At 47.4% G+C, this 22,435-nt stretch overlaps 1 pseudogene; it reads right to left on the reverse strand.

Moving 5' to 3' along the window:
• Window positions 1–10,840: 10,840 nt before the first annotated feature.
• LOC134930561 (5S ribosomal RNA) lies at window positions 10,841–10,959 on the reverse strand (annotated as a pseudogene).
• Between the last annotated feature and the right edge of the window lie 11,476 nt (window positions 10,960–22,435).

The following is a 22,435-nucleotide window of genomic DNA, read 5'->3' on the forward strand; positions in this document are numbered from 1 at the left end:
ATATTGATGATCGATGGCCATCCCTTCCCTGATTGGTGCTTTCTTCATCACTGGGACATATGTTATGCCTTTGTGTATGTGTCTAAGCAAAAACCAGACAGGGGAGTTGCTTGTACTGTATGATACAGGATCACTGATGCTTTGTAGCAAATGCTTTTGTAATAGAATGGTTTAAAATATGAGCACATGTGGGATGTAAGTGAATGTAATGTACACTTAGCACAGGCGCATATCCTTCAGATACGAAGTTGTACACATTCCGCGCTCTGCTTATGGGTGAAATACACTGCTTTTGCATGCAAATTTTGCATTGGTAAATTCAGCACCCATGATGGCGATTCGGTCAGATGTGTGATTCTAATAAGAAAGAGCATGTGTGGAAATGGTCATTCAACATTTGCAGCAATGGAAGTCCATCATCTTATCTAATAAGGATCACTGGACGTAATTACAAACCACATTGTAAATGGTGTTATATTAATCAGTTTAAGAGAGCATAAGTAATGCTTCAGAGAATATGCTTCATCTTTTACAGTAATGAAATCCTTCACTTGTCAGAAAAATGCAGCAGGCAGACCTTGTAAAGCCTGTAATACACTCATTTAGTTAAGTGTAATGGTAACTATAATAACTGCGTAGATGATCGTTGAATGACACTATACAGCCAGGTCCTGATGACAGTGACCTTCCTTTAAACCGGAGGTTCTGAAACGAGCTCCTCGAGGCACCCCACCGGTCCAGGTTTTCAGTATATCCATGGCTCACCACCAGGGCCAGAGCAAGAATTTTTGGCACCCTAGGTAAGCCTAAGAAGTGAATATCAGCACCACAAACTCATCTGTTCTAGTCTCACAAACCCTGTTACCAGATTTGCAGAATCTCTTCAAAGCCAAGAAGGTTATTGCTAATTATTTTCCGCAAAGGTGTGCTTAAGCTGAATTAAAGTAATGAATAAATCTAAAATAAAAAATAAGAATTTACTTACCGATAATTCTATTTCTCATAGTCCGTAGTGGATGCTGGGTACTCCGAAAGGACCATGGGGAATAGCGGCTCCGCAGGAGACTGGGCACAAAGTAAAAGCTTTAGGACTAGCTGGTGTGCACTGGCTCCTCCCCCTATGACCCTCCTCCAAGCCTCAGTTAGGATACTGTGCCCGGACGAGCGTACACAATAAGGAAGGATTTTGAATCCCGGGTAAGACTCATACCAGCCACACCAATCACACCGTACAACCTGTGATCTGAACCCAGTTAACAGCATGATAACAGAAGGAGCCTCTGAAAAGATGGCTCACAACAACAATAACCCGATTTTTGTAACAATAACTATGTACAAGTAATGCAGACAATCCGCACTTGGGATGGGCGCCCAGCATCCACTACGGACTATGAGAAATAGAATTATCGGTAAGTAAATTCTTATTTTCTCTAACGTCCTAGTGGATGCTGGGGACTCCGAAAGGACCATGGGGATTATACCAAAGCTCCCAAACGGGCGGGAGAGTGCGGATGACTCTGCAGCACTGAATGAGAGAACTCCAGGTCCTCCTCGGCCAGGGTATCAAATTTGTAGAATTTAGCAAACGTGTTTGCCCCTGACCAAGTAGCTGCTCGGCAAAGTTGTAAAGCCGAGACCCCTCGGGCAGCCGCCCAAGATGAGCCCACTTTCCGTGTGGAATGGGCTTTTACAGATTTTGGCTGTGGCAGGCCTGCCACAGAATGTGCAAGCTGAATTGTACTACAAATCCAACGAGCAATCGTCTGCTTAGAAGCAGGAGCACCCAGCTTGTTGGGTGCATACAGGATAAACAGCGAATCAGATTTCCTGACTCCAGCCGTCCTGGAAACATATATTTTCAGGGCCCTGACTACGTCCAGCAACTTGGAATCCTCCAAGTCCCTAGTAGCTGCAGGCACCACAATAGGCTGGTTTAAGTGAAATGCTGAAACCACCTTAGGGAGAAATTGAGGACGAGTCCTCAATTCTGCCCTGTCCGTATGAAAAATTAGGTAAGGGCTTTTATAGGATAAAGCCGCTAATTCTGAGACACGCCTGGCTGAAGCCAGGGCTAACAGCATTACCACTTTCCATGTGAGATATTTTAAGTCCACAGTGGTGAGTGGTTCAAACCAATGTGATTTTAGGAATCCCAAAACTACATTGAGATCCCAAGGTGCCACTGGAGGCACAAAAGGAGGCTGTATATGCAGTACTCCCTTGACAAACGTCTGAACTTCAGGAACAGAAGCCAGTTCTTTTTGGAAGAATATTGACAGGGCCGAAATTTGAACCTTAATGGACCCTAATTTGAGGCCCATAGACAGTCCTGTTTGCAGGAAATGCAGGAAACGACCCAGTTGAAATTCCTCTGTAGGGGCCTTCCTGGCCTCGCACCACGCAACATATTTACGCCAAATACGGTGATAATGTTGTATGGTTACATCCTTCCTGGCTTTGATCAGGGTAGGGATGACTTCATCCGGAATGCCTTTTTCCTTCAGGATCCGGCGTTCAACCGCCATGCCGTCAAACGCAGCCGCGGTAAGTCTTGGAACAGACATGGTCCCTGCTGGAGCAGGTCCTTTCTTAGAGGTAGAGGCCACGGGTCTTCCGTGAGCATCTCTTGAATTTCCGGGTACCAAGTCCTTCTTGGCCAATCCGGAGCCACGAGTATAGTCTTTACTCCTCTCCTTCTTATGATTCTCAGTACTTTTGGTATGAGAGGAAGAGGAGGGAACACATACACTGACTGGTACACCCACGGTGTTACCAGAGCGTCCACAGCTATTGCCTGAGGGTCCCTTGACCTGGCGCAATATCTGTCCAGTTTTTTTGTTGAGGCGGGACGCCATCATGTCCACCTTTGGTTTTTCCCAACGGTTCACAATCATGTGGAAGACTTCTGGGTGAAGTCCCCACTCCCCCGGGTGAAGATCGTGTCTGCTGAGGAAATCTGCTTCCCAGTTGTCCACTCCCGGAATGAACACTGCTGACAGTGCTATCACATGATTCTCCGCCCAGCGAAGAATCCTTGCCACTTCCATCATTGCCCTCCTGCTTCTTGTGCCGCCCTGTCTGTTTACGTGGGCAACTGCTGTGATGTTGTCCGACTGGATCAACACCGGCTGACCCTGAAGCAGAGGTCTTGCCTGACTTAGGGCATTGTAAATGGCCCTTAGTTCCAGGATATTTATGTGAAGTGACGTTTCCATGCTTGACCACAAGCCCTGGAAATTTCTTCCCTGTGTGACTGCTCCCCAGCCTCTCAGGCTGGCATCCGTGGTCACCAGGACCCAATCCTGAATGCCGAATCTGCGGCCCTCTAGGAGATGAGCACTCTGTAACCACCACAGGAGAGACACCCTTGTCCTTGGAGACAGGGTTATCCGCTGATGCATTTGAAGATGCGATCCGGACCATTTGTCCAGCAGATCCCACTGAAAAGTTCTTGCGTGGAATCTGCCGAATGGAATCGCTTCGTAAGAAGCCACCATCTTTCCCAGGACCCTTGTGCATTGATGTACTGACACTTGGCCTGGTCTTAGGAGGTTCCTGACTAGGTCGGATAACTCCTTGGCTTTCTCCTCCGGGAGAAACACCTTTTTCTGTACTGTGTCCAGAATCATCCCTAGGAACAGCAGACGTGTCGTCGGAATCAGCTGCGATTTTGGAATATTTAGAATCCATCCGTGCTGTCGTAGTACTACTTGAGATAGTGCTACTCCGACCTCTAACTGTTCTCTGGACCTTGCCCTTATCAGGAGATCGTCCAAGTAAGGGATAATTAAGACGCCTTTTCTTCGAAGAAGAATCATCATTTCGGCCATTACCTTGGTAAAGACCCGTGGTGCCGTGGACAATCCAAACGGCAGCGTCTGAAACTGATAGTGACAGTTCTGTACCACAAACCTGAGGTACCCTTGGTGAGAAGGGCAAATTGGGACATGGAGGTAAGCATCCTTGATGTCCAGAGACACCATATAGTCCCCTTCTTCCAGGTTCGCTATCACTGCTCTGAGTGACTCCATCTTGAACTTGAACCTTTTTATGTAAGTGTTCAAGGATTTCAGATTTAAAATGGGTCTCACCGAGCCGTCCGGCTTCGGTACCACAAACAGCGTGGAATAATACCCCTTTCCCTGTTGTAGGAGGGGTACCTTGATTATCACCTGCTGGGAATACAGCTTGTGAATGGCTTCCAATACCGCCTCCCTGTCGGGGGGAGACGTTGGTAAAGCAGACTTCAGGAACCGGCGAGGGGGAGACGTCTCGAATTCCAATTTGTACCCCTGAGATACTACCTGCAGGATCCAGGGGTCCACTTGCGAGTGAGCCCACTGCGCACTGAAATTCTTGAGACGGGCCCCCACCGTGCCTGAGTCCGCTTGTAACGCCCCAGCGTCATGCTGAGGACTTGGCAGAAGCGGGGGAGGGCTTCTGTTCGTGGGAAGAGGCTGTTTGCTGCAGTCTTTTTCCCCTTCTTCTGCCCCGGGGCAGATATGAGTGGCCTTTTGCCCGCTTGCCCTTATGGGGACGAAAGGACTGAGCCTGAAAAGACGGTATCTTTTTCTGCTGCGAGGTGACTTGGGGTAAAAAGGTGGATTTTCCAGCCGTTGCCGTGGCCACCAGGTCCGATAGACCGACCCCAAATAACTCCTCCCCTTTATACGGCAATACTTCCATATGCCGTTTGGAATCCGCATCCCCTGACCACTGTCGCGTCCATAATCCTCTTCTGGCAGAAATGGACATCGCACTTACTCTTGATGCCAGAGTGCAAATATCCCTCTGTGCATCTCGCATATATAGAAATGCATCCTTTAAATGCTCTATAGTCAATAATATATTGTCCCTGTCCAGGGTATCAATATTTTCAGTCAGGGAATCCGACCAAGCCACCCCAGCACTGCACATCCAGGCTGAGGCGATTGCTGGTCGCAGTATAATACCAGTATGTGTGTATATACTTTTAAGGATATTTTCCAGCTTCCTATCAGCTGGTTCCTTGAGGGCGGCCGTATCAGGAGACGGTAACGCCACTTGTTTTGATAAGCGTGTGAGCGCCTTATCTACGCTAGGGGGTGTTTCCCAACGCGCCCTAACCTCTGGCGGGAAAGGGTATAATGCCAATAATTTTTTAGAAATTAGCAGTTTTTTATCGGGGGAAACCCACGCTTCATCACACACCTCATTTAATTCATCTGATTCAGGAAAAACTACGGGTAGTTTTTTCACACCCCACATAATACCCTTTTTTGTGGTACTTGTAGTATCAGAAATGTTCAAAACCTCCTTCATTGCCGTGATCATGTAACGTGTGGCCCTACTGGAAAATACGTTTGTTTCCTCACCGTCGACACTGGAGTCAGTGTCCGTGTCAGTGTCTGTATCGACCTGAGGTAACGGGCGTTTTATAGCCCCTGACGGTGTTTGAGACGCCTGTACAGGTATTAACTGATTTGCCGGCTGTCTCATGTCGTCAACAGTCTTTTGTAAAGTGCCGACACTATCACGTAATTCTTTCCATAAGACCATCCAGTCAGGTGTCGACTCCCTAGGGGGTGACATCACTAACACAGGCAATTTGCTCCGCCTCCACACCATTTTCCTCCTCATACATGTCGACACAGCGTACCGACACACAGCACACACACAGGGAATGCTCTGACAGAGGACAGGACCCCACTAGCCCTTTGGGGAGACAGAGGGAGAGTTTGCCAGCACACACCAGAGCGCTATATATATACAGGGATAACCTTATATAAGTGTTTTTCCCTAATATAGCTGCTGTATATATTAATATGCCAATTTAGTGCCCCCCCTCTCTTGTTTTACCCTGTTTCTGTAGTGCAGGACTGCAGGGGAGAGTCAGGGAGCCTTCCTCCAACGGAGCTGTGAGGAAAAAATGGCGCTTGTGTGCTGAGGAGATAGGCTCCGCCCCTTTTTCGGCGGCCTTTCTCCCGCTTTTTTGTGGAAAACTGGCAGGGGTTAAATACATCCATATAGCCCAGGAGCTATATGTGATGTATTTTTAGCCATTTAAGGTATTTTCATTGCGTCCCAGGGCGCCCCCCCCCCCAGCGCCCTGCACCCTCAGTGACCGGAGTGTGAAGTGTGCTGAGAGCAATGGCGCACAGCTGCGGTGCTGTGCGCTACCTTATTGAAGACAGGACGTCTTCTGCCGCCGATTTTCCGGACCTCTTCACTCTTCTGGCTCTGTAAGGGGGCCGGCGGCGCGGCTCCGGGACCCATCCATGGCTGGGCCTGTGATCGTCCCTCTGGAGCTAATGTCCAGTAGCCTAAGAAGCCCAATCCACTCTGCACGCAGGTGAGTTCGCTTCTTCTCCCCTTAGTCCCTCGATGCAGTGAGCCTGTTGCCAGCAGGTCTCACTGAAAATAAAAAAACCTATTTAAACTTTTACTCTAAGCAGCTCAGGAGAGCCACCTAGATTGCACCCTTCTCGTTCGGGCACAAAATCCTAACTGAGGCTTGGAGGAGGGTCATAGGGGGAGGAGCCAGTGCACACCAGCTAGTCCTAAAGCTTTTACTTTGTGCCCAGTCTCCTGCAGAGCCGCTATTCCCCATGGTCCTTTCGGAGTCCCCAGCATCCACTAGGACGTTAGAGAAATTAATGTTAGAAAAAAAAACAGGCAGTGTACAGCGGGAACACAAAAGGCAATTTGATATACAAAAAATGAGAAAAAATGTCCTGTGCCACTAACCCGTGTACTCTGTTGTCACGGTGTTGCTTTTCTCACATTATTGTATATACATCACTTAAACTTAGCTTAATTACCCCCCCACTTTTTTTTTTTTTAATGTACATTTTTCTGTATCACTGTGAGCTTCCGGGGCCTATGGATTAATTAATAATGACATATCCTTATCCTAACCCTAACTGTCGGCATTCTGAGAACATCATAACGGTCAACATTACGGTGTCGACATTAGGACCGTAAACATTGTAAATTTTGACAGGATGACTGCATCTCCCCTGGGGTCTACGTACTAAGGGTGGGTACACACCAGGACGATATTGGACCGTTTTGCTGCATTGGAATGACAAATCATGTACATCGTCTAGTGTGTTCTCACTATTGCGTGTTCCTGCTGGTCATATGCCACATCCTCCGGTTGGCTGTGCTGCACAGTCAACCAGAAGATATTGCATGCGACCCGGCTCTTTGTAATGAAGAATAGAACAGCGATCGTTCCATTCTTCATTACATCAGGTTGGTGTGGACGGGCAATCAGACATGGTCTGGGTCAAAGGGAATTCAGTCCTCAGTCCGACCATTTACCCATCATTCTGTTGTATACCCACCTTAAGCATTGGAGAGAGATAAAGTGGACGGAGATAAAGTACTAACCAATTAGCTCCTAACTTCAGTTTTCAAACACGACAGTTAGGTTCCGATTGGCTGGTAGTACATAGACCTTTTACTTTTGTGGTCCTGTAGGCTGGTAGCTGCAAGATTACAATGTTTTTTCTCATCGGCATTCACACAACCTACTTCTGACCTGGTACTAAATATATGAATTTCGCTGACAAAGCTTCGATGGATATTCTCCAGAAGGTTATACACTTCATACAATCACAGAGGTAGAATGTTGTTAATCGGTGAGGATAATGGATAGTGCTTACCATCGATGGATTAGTTTGCCCTCTAAATGTTCTGTAAGACATTGTTTAATTAACTATTTTATGATGAGGATATCTAAAATATAATAGATGTTACACGTGGCTGTCTTTATCAGTAACAGGGATCAAGTGTTTGCAATTTTTTATTGAGTTTTCATCATCTCACTTAATTAACGCTAGATATAATGTCTTCTTCATAGATTTTCTCGGTCGCCATCCCCCATTCCTTTATCGTTATCTCCCTCTCCCCAATTCTCATTTCGTCACCCCCAAAATTTCTCCCCACCTCTCCTCCCTGAACCCACTGTCTCTTAAGCTGGTTATACAATGGCCAATATATTGGCCATTCAACTGAATGGCATATGTATCGCGGCAACATCGGTGAGTATGTACCCCTGATATGTCTGTGAACAATGTTGCTCAGAGACATATCGCGCAGGCCCTGCAGCTGAGCCGATGCTCGATAGATCTGCAGATATATTGGTGCATCGCGCTATGTGTGCGGGCAGTCGGCACACTTGCTGCAGAGCCTACCTGTGACTTACAGCATGATTAGGCAGGCACATGTAAATCCCTGCTTAGTTGTGACGTCAGGCACAAAACATTGGGCTGTCCATACGGTAAGTGAGTATGTACTTACCGATTGTCAGATAGGTAGGCGGATGAGCCGAATGGCCAATACGTCAGCCTAGGTATACCCAGCATTACTTCCTGTAGCGCCACTGAAAAGTGGGAGGGGCAGAGTTCATACCAACTGTCATTACATTCCAACATGATGACATAATTTTATCATCAGCCAAATTTATTATATGCAGTTATCAAAAGGGAAAGTGTAAGGTTATTGTCCAGAGGATGTAGACACAATTTGGTATAAAATATATACGTTATTATGGTAAGAACTTACCGTTGATAACGGTATTTCTCCTAAGTCCACAGATTTCCACATGATAACATTGGGATATGATGGAGCGACAGTGGATTGGCACCAAACGTTGGGATATGATGGAGCGACAGTGGATTGGCACCAAACGATCACAAGCTTTCTGGCTTCCCAGAATGCACTGGGCTCGTCCATATAATCCCGCCCACTGACTCAGTCAAATCAGTTGTTTCTCAAGCATTAAGGCAGGAGCATTATGCAAAAAACACACATGCACACTCTTGCATGCAAGAGGGAAGAGTTTAGTGAGTATAAAGATTCTCAAATCAGGTGCGTCAGGGCGGGATCCCTGTGGAAACCTGTGGACTTAGGAGAAATACCGTTATCAACGGTAAATTTTTACCATAACGTATATTTCTCCGGCAGGGTCCACAGGTTATCCACAGTATAAAATTGGGACTTCCCAAAGCAATTTTTAGTGGTGGGGACGCTCCTGATTAAAAGGAGAACCTTACGCTCGAATTGAGCATCATGAGAGGCAAAGATGTCTGATTGAATGTGTTTATTGGAAGCCATGTGGCTGCCTTACATATCTGTTCTGCTCAAGCACAATATTGTGCTACTCATGAAAGACCTTCCTTACATGTAGAGTGAGCAGAGACATTAGCCGGGACAGGGAGATCAGCTTAAGTCTGAAATAGTCATTCGAAGCCATCTTGCTAGCGTCTGTTTAGTAGCAGGCCATCTCCTCTTGTGAAAACCATAGAGGATGAAAAGAAAATTTGTCTTTCTAATGGCACTGGTACGATTCATGTAGATACTTAATGCCCGGACTACGTCCAGCGACGCATCTCCCGCAGAAAATCCAGATTCCTGGAAAACCGGGACTATAATATCTTCATTAAGGTGGAATATACATCACCCCTTAAGAAGATACCCAGACCTAATTCTGAGAACTACTTTATCTGGATAACATCAGAAAAGGAGATTAACATGACAGTACTCCTAAATCCGACACTCTCCTAGCTGATGCCATAGTCAGCCGGAGAACTTTAGCTGTCAACCATTAAAATGCACTTCACTTAGTAGTTTAAACAGAGCAACTTGACAGGCTTTGAGGACTAGATTTAGATTCCCTGACCCTGTAGTAGGAAAAGGGAAGGTTGAATGCACAGCATTTCCTGGGTAAAAGTGCGCACATCCTGCAATTTGGCATATTTCTTTCGGAACCATACAGTCAATGCTGACACTTGTATTTCCAAGGAAGCCACCGCTAAACCTTTATCTAATGCTGGTTGAAGGATTGCTAAAACCCTGGAAACTCATAGCTTTTTCATTACATCAATGCATATAAGCTTGCCTTCTTTGGTGATAAATACGAGTCAAGGAAGTTTTTCCTTGCTCTGAGCATTTGTGAGAATCCTCTGGACCTCAGTATATAGATTTCAAGAGTCACGCCATCAAAACAGTTGATCCAGATATCTGTGATAATCAAGGACCCTGTCTTAGTCTGGGTGTAGAGGAAACAGAAAAGGTATTCAACATTATCTGCGGATCTGTGTACCAACGCCTTCTGGGCCAAGCCGGGGCTTATTAGAATCCTGGCATCTTTGTCATATTTTCCTCACTATCCGGAGTAGCAGGATGATTTGAGAAACACATAAGAGAAATAAAATTCCCCTTAAAAAAGACATCCACAAAGATCACTTCCTTTGTTACTGACCCGATTATGGCTCTTTTTTGTTCAAATGGGACACCATGAGAATTATTTCTGGCCAAGTCCATCTGTCTACCCAAGTCTGAAACGACTTTAGGGTGAAAAAGCCCATTCATTTACCTGAATGACGTGTCGACTGAGAAATCAGCTCTTCAGTTTAGGACTCCCGGAACAAACCTTGCGGACAAGGCTGGAAGATGGAGTTCTATACACTTTAATACTGTATGTGATTTACCTCCTTTCTTGCTACTTATCTACGTGTTCCTCTCTGAAAGTTGAGGTACACTACTGTCTTTTCCTTGTCCTTGAGGATCTGGAACGATCTTCCTATAGGAATGTCCCGTGCCTGAATCAGGACCCAGTATATGGCCCGAGGTGCTAACAGGTTTATTAGCAGGCAACTTTCTTCTGTGGCCCATAGTCCCCGGAATCATCCTCCTCCGGACAATGGCCCCCACAGCCCTGAAGACTGGCCTTTGTTGTCAGGATCTCCCAACCTGATATCCAAAAAGGTGTCCTCTGGCCTAGATGGAATGTCTGTAGTCCCCAGGCTACTTTCTTACCCTTTCTGCCAGTACCACGTACTTGCTTGTGTTATACGGACAGCACCTGGTGTTCCCAAGTGGTCTACCATCCAAGTACTTACCAGACCCCACACTACTTAGCTTGCAAGATCAGGTGAGATTAGCCATATCTAGTGTGGTATGGCTGTAGATGGTTATTGTCCATCTAGCCCACTTACACCCCCTGGTATTCACAGGTGGTCTCTTATCAGATAATTTAACCAGGCACAACACTGCTAAACTTCCAACATCAAATGTGATTGGGCATATCAAGTGTGATGCGGCTGTAGATGGAGATGTTGAAAAAGTTTTGAGTGGAATTATGCCCACTCCATCATGTGTATTGTTAACACCACCAAACCAATCATTCGCATTGCTGCGTGAATTGATATTGTTTGACATTGTAACCACTCTCCTAATGGGGCGAGGGATTGTTTTTGACCCAGGTGGGAATAACCCCCATCCCCCCCCCCGATTGTGCATGAGTTATTGGAATGACTACTCCAGACAAAACATTTTCTGAATTGCTTCAAGACAATCCCTCGCCTACGCCTCTACCCGAGATGGGCTGAGACCGAAACCTTTTAGGAGAATGGTTCCAGAAGGGAAAGTATAACCTTAGAAATACTGCTTCTTGCACCCAGGCATATATCTGTAGATTGCTATCAAATCTGTGCAAACTGAAGAAGTCGGACCCTTATCCTTCTAGAATCTGCCAGAAGGAGACCCACACCATCCTGCTGATGGCTTCTGGTTTGGAAGCTGGCCTCTGGTTGCCTTTGCTTCTTTGCCTTACCAAACTTTATTGTATTGGGGCTGTAAAGGTGGGTACACACTAATAGATATATCTGCAGATCAATTGATCTGCAGATATATCTATGTACGGATCGGGCGGTGTGCTGTGCATACACACTGCCCGATCCTGGGGGAAGAGAGATGCAGATGCACACTCTTAGCACTAAGAGAACGGCCGATATATCGACCAGTGTGTACGGGCCTTTACGTTCCTTTATGACCGACAAGGCCAAACCTGACCATAGACTTGGGGTTATATGTGGAAGGAAACGTGACCTTCTTGGAGTCTGTTTTTAATTCTGGACTGTTAACTCAAACAGAAAACTTCCAGCCATGGCAAAAAATTTCCAGAACCTTCTTAGATTCTGAATCAGCTTCCCATGTATGTGAACCAAACTGTTCTTGAACAGCTATTGTTATGCTTATGCCCTAGAACATTAGTGTCCATATGAGCTATATGGGATTCTTACTCCCTTGCAGGCGCTGAAACCGGTCTTCCAGTACTTCAGCCCAATGTACCTACAGCACCTGGTATTTCAAGGTGGTCTCCCCTCCAAGAACTAACCAGGCCAAACACTGCTTAGCTTCCAAAATCTAGTGAGATTGGGCCTATCCAGTGTGGAGTAGTCGTAGATTTCAAGGTGAAGTCCTGGCTGGCCTTATGCTGCCCCAGACAAAGACAATATGGTCTTATTCTTTTGATGGCAGAGGCCCTATAGATTTTTGCATTATCAAATGATATGCATATCTATTTTGGGAGGCACTTCCCTATTTTAAATAGTCCCTAGCTTGAAAAAGATATTGGAATCCCATTTACCGGGCATTCTGCTTTATTGGGTGTAACCCAAACCTTTTTCCTGAATTCTGCCCTCGTGCAGATTTTTTTTTTGAAACAGGTGGGTCTTTTGGGACATTTTAAACAGAAGTGCCTTATTTTTTACCCCAGGCTCTGCTGCCTCTATTGACAGACTAGCCTATTTTTGCTCTCATATATTCAGCTTATTTACTTAGCTGATATCTTTTACCTGTTCTTCGTATGTTGAAGTAGAGTATATAGGGGGTAATTCTGAGTTGATCGCAGCAGGAATTTTGGTAGCAGTTGGGCAAAACCATGTGCACTGCAGGGGAGGCAGATATAACGTGCAGAGAGAGTTAGATTTGGGTGTGGTGTGTTCAATCTGCAATCTAAATTGCAGTGTAAAAATAAAGCAGCCAGTATTTACCCTGCACAGAAACAAAATAACCCACCCGAATCTAACTCTCTCTGCACATGTTATATCTGCCTCCCCTGCAGTGCACATGGTTTTGCCCAACTGCTAACAAAATTCCTGCTGCGATCAACTCAGAAATACCCCCATAGAGCTTTCATCATCTGATGATTATCATGTGTAACCTGTGAAGTCGATGATTTATCTACATTTGGTCATCAGCTTGTCTTATTCGAGATGCTGTTGGGGATATATCACAATCAGTGAGCAGCATGTGTTAATGATATAAGAATTAACATTTCAGCTAAACTGTATAAGGTCTGTGCAAAACATCGCCTCAATGGCTCTATCTATACCTGATGTAATCAGGAATGTATTATGCTAAACAACAAATCATTTTTACACATAACCATCCTGTACCAGATCATAGAGGATAATACAGTTTTTGCCAAACAACAACATATGAGTGTTTGCTTTATTTTGTCAGTATATGCCGCCCTTAGTCATGATAAATACTCAACACTTTCAAAGTGTACTACACAATTTGTGACTGTAATCACTTTTCTCTAAAGTGATGTGTGTGACCCTTCCCATGCACCTGCATTAAGGATCAGAAGTATCAACCGACAATCATTTATTATTAAGTCAGCATCACACTAACAGTCACATATTTTTATATATATATCTCCTATATAATAGCCCTATTCTGTGACCTTGTGATTCATTTGCTAACGCTGGGCGGAGTCACAACAGTGGGCGGAGTTATTCAAATGAGTCACAGAGATCTGGCCAAATCTACAGGAGACTAGTAGCAGAAGCAGATAGCATGGACATTGGGCATGTCAGACAGGGCTGCATACCTCCCAGCTTTCTGCAGGAGCTTTCTCCAGGCAGAAGGAGGGAAACACTCGGCGAAAAGGGGGCGTGGCTTCACGGGAGGGTCCCCGTTTTCGTCAGTGAGGGGGCATGCCCAGCGCTCTGTGAGCTGCTGGCATGCCCCCAGGGGCTGATTATGAGTCCGGGGGGCCCAGGGCACTTGAGACAGGGGTGCCCTATCTCATTGCTGTGCCTGCTGGTGGTTGGGGGCGTGGCCTAATCGCGGACCTCGCGGACCGCGCGGCCACGCCCCCTTATGCAAATTCCGATTTTTGTTTTTATTTATTTTATGGGATTTTGGCCCCTCAGCTAGGGCTAAATCCAGAGGAGGTGGTCGCTCCCCCCTACACACCCGCACAGGGAGAAGAAAGCAGGGAGACTGCTGCCTCCCTGCAACACCACAGACCTGCCAATATGCAGCAGCGTGTGCCGACTGTAGCACAATGCTGCCACTGTTGCTGGCAGGACGGGGGGGGGGGAGCTTCTGAGCTGGGACAGAGCTACTCCAGCCGGGGGGGCCTCTAAAACTGTGGGGCCAACGGTACGTATCCCCCGCCCCCCCCCCCCCTCCTTAATCCGGCTCTGCTGCTGGAACCCCCCCATTAATCCGTACCCCCTGATGCCCCCTCTCCCTCTGTCTCCACTATTCACCGCTGCTCTGCTAAGCAGAACAGCGAGTACAGGAGCTTCCCAACTGCCCCCCCCGCCCACTGCGACCCGCGGGTGGGACAGCGGGACAGACCCCAAAAAATGGGACTGTCCCGCGAAAATCGGGACATTTGGGAGGTATGGGGGTGTGTGAGGGGTATGTCATACAGACAGACGGGCACCGGCTCACTGTGTGCTTGACCCCCCACATCGGCATACTCAGCAGGGTCACTCTGGTGCGGAGGAGCGTCACTTTCTGACACACTCCACGCTTCTTAGCTGCAGTTTAGTGAGGCACCTGCCGCTGTGCAGGTTCCATACTGCCTCTGTTATCTCCAGCCCCGGCAACCCCACCGCTAGCTGCAGCGCTGCCACCCGCAGTGGAGTGCGCCCAGCTCATTCACACACTTTAGCTGGCGGGTAGCGCTGCAGAAATCCGAGCTGCTTGCAGGCTCTGACCCACTCCTCCCTCCAGCCGCAGCGTCTCCTGGGAGCTAACCAGTCACTCCCAGTCTCCCCTTACCACAGTGCCCGGAAGCCGTGAGGTCCGCGCCACGTGCATGCTATGACCCCCTCCTCCCTCCAGCTGCAGCATCTCCTAGGGGCTAACCAGTCATTTCCAGTCTCACCTTACCACAGTGCCCGGCAGCTGCGCGAGGTCTGCGGTGTGTGACTGAGGAGGGGGGGAGGGATGCGGACTGGCAGAGAAAGCAGGACTCCAGCCTGAGAGAGTCAGCCATGCCAAGTCTCCAGCAGCAGCAGATCCCAACAGGTTGGAATGGAACAGCAGCAGCCAGCAGCAGTGACTCCGGTAAGACACATCTGTCTGTTACCACTGTTTTGTCCCTAATACCAATCTCTCCCGTGCCCTGTGTTCTGTCATGTCCCTGGCCTTGCCCTGCCACCCTTATTCTGGCCCTTTCACCCTTATCCTGGCCCTGTCACCCTTATGCTGGCCCTGTTACCCCTATCCTGGCCCTGTCACCCCTGTGCTTGCCCTGTGAACCCTATACTGGCCCCGTCACCCCTGTCCTGGTCCTGCCGCCCCTACCCTGGCCCTGTTACCCCTATCCTGGCCCTGTCACCCCTGTGCTTGCCCTGTGAACCCTATACTGGCCCCGTCACCCCTGTCCTGGTCCTGCCGCCCCTACCCTGGCCCTGTCACCCCTATCCTGTCCCTATCATTTCTGTCCTGGCCCTGTCACCCCTGTCCTGGCCCCGTCACCCCTGTCCTGGCCCCGTCACCCCTGTCCTGGCCCCGTCAACCCTGTACTGACCCTGTCACCCCTGTCCTGGCCCTGTTACTGCATACCCTCCAACTACCTTTTATGGCATGTACAGTACCCGCAGCGCCTCCAGACCTCTCCCCAATGCACCACACCTCCGCACCTTCCCCTCCACCACATGCGGCACTCCACCCCTCCCCCACATGCTGTGCCTCCAGACCCCCTACACCACCCGTGGCTCCCACTCCTCCACCCCTTCACCACCCACAGCACCTCCAGGCCCCTTCCACCATTCACCCCCCTTATACGTCTCCCCCCACACCTGCCCCCCTCCACCCGCAGCATCTGCAGACACCCTCCTCCATCAGTGGTCCCCCCCTCACCCACCCCTCCCCCACCAATGGCACCCCTGCACCTGCCCCTCCACCACCTGCAGCACCTCCGGACCTCCTTTCCCATCCGCCGCAACACCCGTACCTGCCCCTACCCTACCCATGGTGCCTGCGGTCCCCTACCCAACCCCCGGCACACCCATCCCTTCCCATCCCACAGCACCTCCGGAACCCTTCACCCATCCACAACATCCCCACACCTGCCCCTCTCCCACCCGTGGCACCCCTGCCCCTCCCCCACCTGCGGTGCCTCCGGACCCCTCCCCCATCTGCATCCCCCACTCCTCTGCCCCTCCCCCACGCGCAGCACCTCCCGAACCTTCCCCATCCGGGCCCCACCCCCACTTCTGCCTCCCCTCCACCCGCAGCATCTACAGACACCATCCGCAGTCCCCCCCGCACCCGCTACATTCTGTACATCATGCCCTGCAGGTGCTGTTCACGCCGTCGCAAGGGGCTGCGCCTCCTTCACCATCGCACGCCCTTTCATTGTGCAATATTTAACCACTAACAAAGGAATGCAGGTAATACTCCATATAATACAAATATTAAACCCCAGAAAGGCATGCAAGGGTTAAGGGGGCGTAGCCCCTTGCGACGGTGTGAAGAGCGCCCGTAGGGCGCGATGAAGCACCTAGTATATATATATATATATATATATATATATACATACATACACACACACATCATATGAGCAGATCAACTACGATCACATCTCAAAGCATGTAGGAGTACATATAACTGAATTCTGTTCTATGCAGATCTTTAAAGTATTCAGACGCATTGCAAAGAAAACCACAGGAATGTGCATAAAACTCATATGCAATAGGCACTAAACTTAACTATTCATACTAACAAAAGTAGATAGAATTTTAGTGCTGTATAACCCGTACTCAGTAGAGTGGGATACAGGGAGACTTACCCCACTTCCAGGATCGATCAATACGTTAGCGAATGCTGAGTGGATCCAGATGCTACTAGTGTACACTGCCACTCTGGTCATTATTTGTGGACACAGACGCTCAGTGAACGTTAGTGCATGCAGACGCTCATGATCGCGACCCAGTCTCTTAGTGGTAACCCTTAGTGTATACAGACACAGCGGCCTATGCTGCGACCGAGTCCCCTCGTGGTAGCGTCTGAGACGGAAGTGAGGCAATCAGTTCATGGTGGGAGACGCACGGTAACTGGTTGTGAACTAGGGGGAGGGATGACCAGTAGGGCGTCTGACTCCCCACTTCTGACATCAACCCTAGGGATCACAGCCTCAACTAATCCTGGCGCCTTATGATCCCTAGAGCCTAGCGCTAGAGCACCCGTGGTGGTGGCGCGCCAGCTACTGTTTGGTAGTCTCCTCCCAAATCAGTGCAGCTGTGTCCGTATTCCCCTTCTAAGCGGAACCGATGCCTTACCTTCTCCCCGTGTTCTGGCCACAGCCTGGTAATGCCTGCTGGACCTGCTAGTATATCCGACACAGACGCCCGTCGAGACAGCACTTGTACCATGGGTAAGCGTTGTTGCGACCCGGCGGAGAGTTGTTGGAGCGACTCTTTCCAATATGCGTGTAAGACGCTGTTTGGAAAGATCACTCAAAAAACATAGTAAGACTATAAAAAGAAATCAAATAAAGCTTAGGCTGCCAAATACAGCAGCCCTGTGACCATGGTCCGGCTCCTGCCGCACCAAACAAAAAACTGATTTAACTGAGTCAGTGGGCGGGATTATATGGACGAGCCTGGTGCATTCTGGAAGCCCAGAAAGCTTGTGATCGTTTGGTACCAATCCGCTGTCGCTCCATCATATCCCAATGTTATCCTGTGGATAACCTGTGGACCCTGCTGGAGAAAATGAATTATTGGTTATAATAAATGAAAGAAGGCCTCTACTGATGCAGTATAATAAAGAGCAAACCCCCCCTCTAAAAAAAAAACATCAGAGTCCTCCAATACTCCTGGAGGGATATACCACCTGAAAGAAAACTTCACGTCTAAAAAGAAAGAGGGGAACAGTATATAGTGTAATATATTCACAGAATGTTATGTGAAAAACATAAAGTAAAGCATATACATTTAAGCAGGGCTATTTATTAGCAGGGACTTAGTTCCTGAACCTCTCAATAAATATGACAATCAGGAACTTGGTTCCTGACCCTCTCATAGGCCAAAATTTATATTCTATAAAATAGATTTTATTTTAGTCTATTTTTAAGTGCCTTCTTTTCTAAAATCTATAATCTATCACTTTTTTTAATAGCTGCATTCACAAACCCGTAGTCCCTGAACCTATTTTTCTAGAAAATTTGTACTGCATATAAAGGTAAAAAAACAAACAAAAAACCCCAAAACATCTAGTACTGTCTGGTGATAATACTGCTCCCATCACATAATACAAGTCCTTCCACATGGTGCATAAAGTACCCAGAATAGAACTGAAGGTAGTTGGCAGATGTAAATCCTTTAGTACTAGGACCCTAACCATAAAAAAAAGAACTATTGTAAAAAACAATCCTAACAAATCGATGACTATGTCTAAAGGCACCTAGTAAACGGTCTATCATACCTTCCTAGTGCAGTCATATTACTCAACCAAAGTGCAACATAACCAGCACCAATGGTAGAGAAACCCTCAAAGGAAGGGAACAGGAGAAAGGAAAAGATCTGCTAAACAATCACAGATTATTTTACGCTTCCCTTTCATGCCTGTCAAACTGTTAACAAGAAGTTCCAAAACTACATACTGTAAAAAGGAAAATCCAAACTAGACTGTAAACAGAAAGAGCCAAAACTAGACTGTAAACAAGAAGAGTCAAAACTAGACTATAAATATCAAGAAGATCCAAAACTACAGACTGTGAACAGGAATATCCAAAACTAGACTGTAAAAAGCAAGAGGAAGAGAGAGCCAAAATAAAAGACTAAATGGAAAGATCCAAAACTACAGACTATAAACAAGAGTGAAAACTAAAGACTGTATACAGAAAGAAGATCCAAAACTAGTCTTAAAAGGGAAGAACCAAAACTAGACTAAACAGCAAGAGGAAGAGACAAAACTACAGGCTATAAACAGAAAGAAGATCCAAAACTACATACAGTACACAGCAAGAGAAAGATTCAAAGTCTGTACAATACAAGAGGAAGAGACAAACTAAAGACTATACATAGCAAAAGGAATGGCCAAAACTAAAGGCTACACAGCAAGAGGATGAGCTAAAATCAATGCAAGTGACCTTCAAAAACTATAGACCATAACAGAGAAAAACTAGAGATAAGCAGCTCAATTTTGCTTTATATCTTCCTGCAAAGTTGGGATCCAAAAACAAGGTTGCATACATAATCTTTCAGTAAATCTCGTCTCTTGCCTGTTCTGGTTTAAATTATATTTGATCCAAAATATGTGAAAGCAGATATTTTAATGCATCTCAAAATGCCCCTTTATTATTATTGTACTAGTCAAGCCTTCATTGGGGTATTTTATAATTTGTTTGTGCATTTCTTTAATGGGGGGATAAATGTTATTCTTGACTGCTTTTTGTAACCTACATATTTCGTATTGGCATTTTATTTTGGTAGGTATACAGTAGTGAAATGGTTTAAAAAATATATAGCACAGGTTAAAGATTACTTTTTTTTTTCTATCTAAATAACTCTAATTATCCCATTATTTTTCTCATAATTCCTTAAACTAGAGACTTAGGGGTATATTCAATTAAGGTCGAAACCGCCGTCTTGTCGAGAAGACGGCAGTTTTCGACTTTTTCAGGTCGGAAGGGGTTCCGACCTATTCAGTCCTCAGCTTTTTTTATTCGACAAGTCGGGGAATTCGACTTGTCGAATAGTACGTGAATCGGCGGTATAGCTGCCGATTCACGCGCTCCTGAGGGAAACAGGGCCAAATTCGACAGGTTTTGGCCCCGTTTCCGACCATCTCAGTTTGACTTATAAAAAGTCGAACTGAGATGAGGGACCTGAGAGGAGGAGAGGGGGGAGAGGGGGGAAAGCCGCGGGGAGACGGGGTACAGCAGCGCTACAGCACAGCGCTGCAGGAGGATGTGGCACAGCCGCCGCACACAGCAGCGTCCACCCGGCTCCAGCAAGTGAGGACCCGCTTGGTGGAGCTGGGTGGACGCTGCCGTGAGGTCTGGCGGCTATGCCACATCCTCCTGCAGCGCTGCTGTCCCCCGTCTCCCCCCTCTCCGATCCCTTTTTTAAAGTCGAATTGAGATGGGTATTGAATAGCAATAGCAATACCAAATGCATGTCGGAATGGATCTGACCTCAATTGAATATACCCCATAGAAAAACCCCAGTAATCAGATTCTAACTGGCAAATTTTAACCTAGGGAGCAAGTTCATCACAATAGTCCATGAGCTGCAGTTCATCCTTGAAAGGTAGTTTTAGGTGTCACTTATTTAAGGAAAAGTACTGTACTTGTCAAATAATGTTGGTGCCAGTGTAGCTCCTCAGCACTGACACTACTTTTAATTGCATGGCAACAATTACTGTACTTTGCAACCTTAAGACTGAAAGAGAATCCTCGGATCCCAGCAGTACTGTATGATGCTATTCTAGAAGTGATGCATCCACTCCCTTAAGGTAAAAAATAAGAATTTACTCACCGGTAATTCTATTTCTCGTAGTCCGTAGTGGATGCTGGGAACTCCGTAAGGACCATGGGGAATAGATGGCTCCGCAGGAGACTGGGCACATCTAAAGAAAGATTTAGGACTATCTGGTGTGCACTGGCTCCTCCCCCTATGACCCTCCTCCAAGCCTCAGTTAGGACACTGTGCCCGGAAGAGCTGACACAATAAGGAAGGATTTTGAATCCCGGGTAAGACTCATACCAGCCACACCAATCACACCGTATAACTCGTGATAGGAACCCCGGTTAACAGTATGATAACAAAAGGAGCCTCTGAACAGATGGCTCGCAATAACAACCCGATTTGTGTAACAATAACTATTTACAAGTATTGCAGACAATCCGCACTTGGGATGGGCGCCCAGCATCCACTACGGACTACGAGAAATAGAATTACCGGTGAGTAAATTCTTATTTTCTCTGACGTCCTAGTGGATGCTGGGAACTCCGTAAGGACCATGGGGATTATACCAAAGCTCCCAAACGGGCGGGAGAGTGCGGATGACTCTGCAGTACCGAATGAGAGAACTCCAGGTCCTCCTCAGCCAGGGTATCAAATTTATAGAATTTTGCAAACGTGTTTGCCCCTGACCAAGTAGCAGCTCGGCAAAGTTGTAAAGCCGAGACCCCTCGGGCAGCCGCCCAAGATGAGCCCACCTTCCTTGTGGAATGGGCTTTTACAGATTTAGGCTGCGGTAGTCCCACCGCAGAATGCGCCAGCTGAATAGTGCTACAAATCCAGAGCGCGATAGTCTGCTTAGAAGCAGGAGCACCCAGTTTGTTGGGTGCATACAGGATAAACAGCGAGTCAGTTTTCCTGACTCCAGCCGTCCTGGAAACATAAATTTTCAGGGCCCTGACTACGTCCAGTAACTTGGAATCCTCCAAGTCCCTAGTAGCCGCAGGCACCACAATAGGCTGGTTCAAGTGAAACGCTGATACCACCTTCGGGAGAAACTGAGGACGAGTCCTCAACTCTGCCCTATCCATATGGAAAATCAGATAAGGGCCTTTATAGGACAAAGCCGCCAATTCTGACACACGCCTGGCCGAAGCCAGGGCCAACAGCATGACCACTTTCCACGTGAGATATTTCAAATCCACAGTCTTAAGTGGTTCAAACCAATGTGATTTCAGGAACTCCAAAACCACATTGAGATCCCAAGGTGCCACTGGGGGCACAAAAGGAGGCTGAATATGCAGAACTCCTTTGACAAAAGTCTGAACTTCAGGCAGTGAAGCCAGTTCTTTTTGGAAGAAAATCGACAGGGCCGAAATCTGGACCTTAATGGACCCCAATTTGAGGCCCAACGTTACCCCTGCTTGCAGGAAATGCAGGAATCGACCCAGTTGAAATTCCTCCGTTGGGGCCTTCCTGGCCTCACACCAAGCAACATATTTCCGCCAAATGCGGTGATAATGTTTTGCGGTGACATCCTTCCTGGCTTTGATCAGGGTAGGGATGACTTCCTCCGGAATGCCCTTTTCCTTCAGGATCGGGTGTTCAACCGCCATGCCGTCAAACGTAGCCGCGGTAAGTCTTGGAACAGACAGGGCCCCTGCTGCAGCAGGTCCTGTCTGAGCGGCAGAGGCCAAGGGTCCTCTGAAAGCATCTCTTGAAGTTCCGGGTACCAAGCTCTTCTTGGCCAATCCGGAACCACGAGTATAGTTTTCACTCCTCGCCTTCGTATTATTCTCAGTACCTTGGGAATGAGAGGCAGAGGAGGAAACACATAAACCGACTGGTACACCCACGGTGTTACTAGAGCGTCCACAGCGATCGCCTGAGGGTCCCTTGACCTGGCACAATATCTTTTTATTGAGGCGGGACGCCATCATGTC

This window comes from Pseudophryne corroboree, chromosome 5, assembly GCF_028390025.1.
Source record: "Pseudophryne corroboree isolate aPseCor3 chromosome 5, aPseCor3.hap2, whole genome shotgun sequence".
Classification (NCBI taxonomy): domain Eukaryota; kingdom Metazoa; phylum Chordata; class Amphibia; order Anura; family Myobatrachidae; genus Pseudophryne; species Pseudophryne corroboree.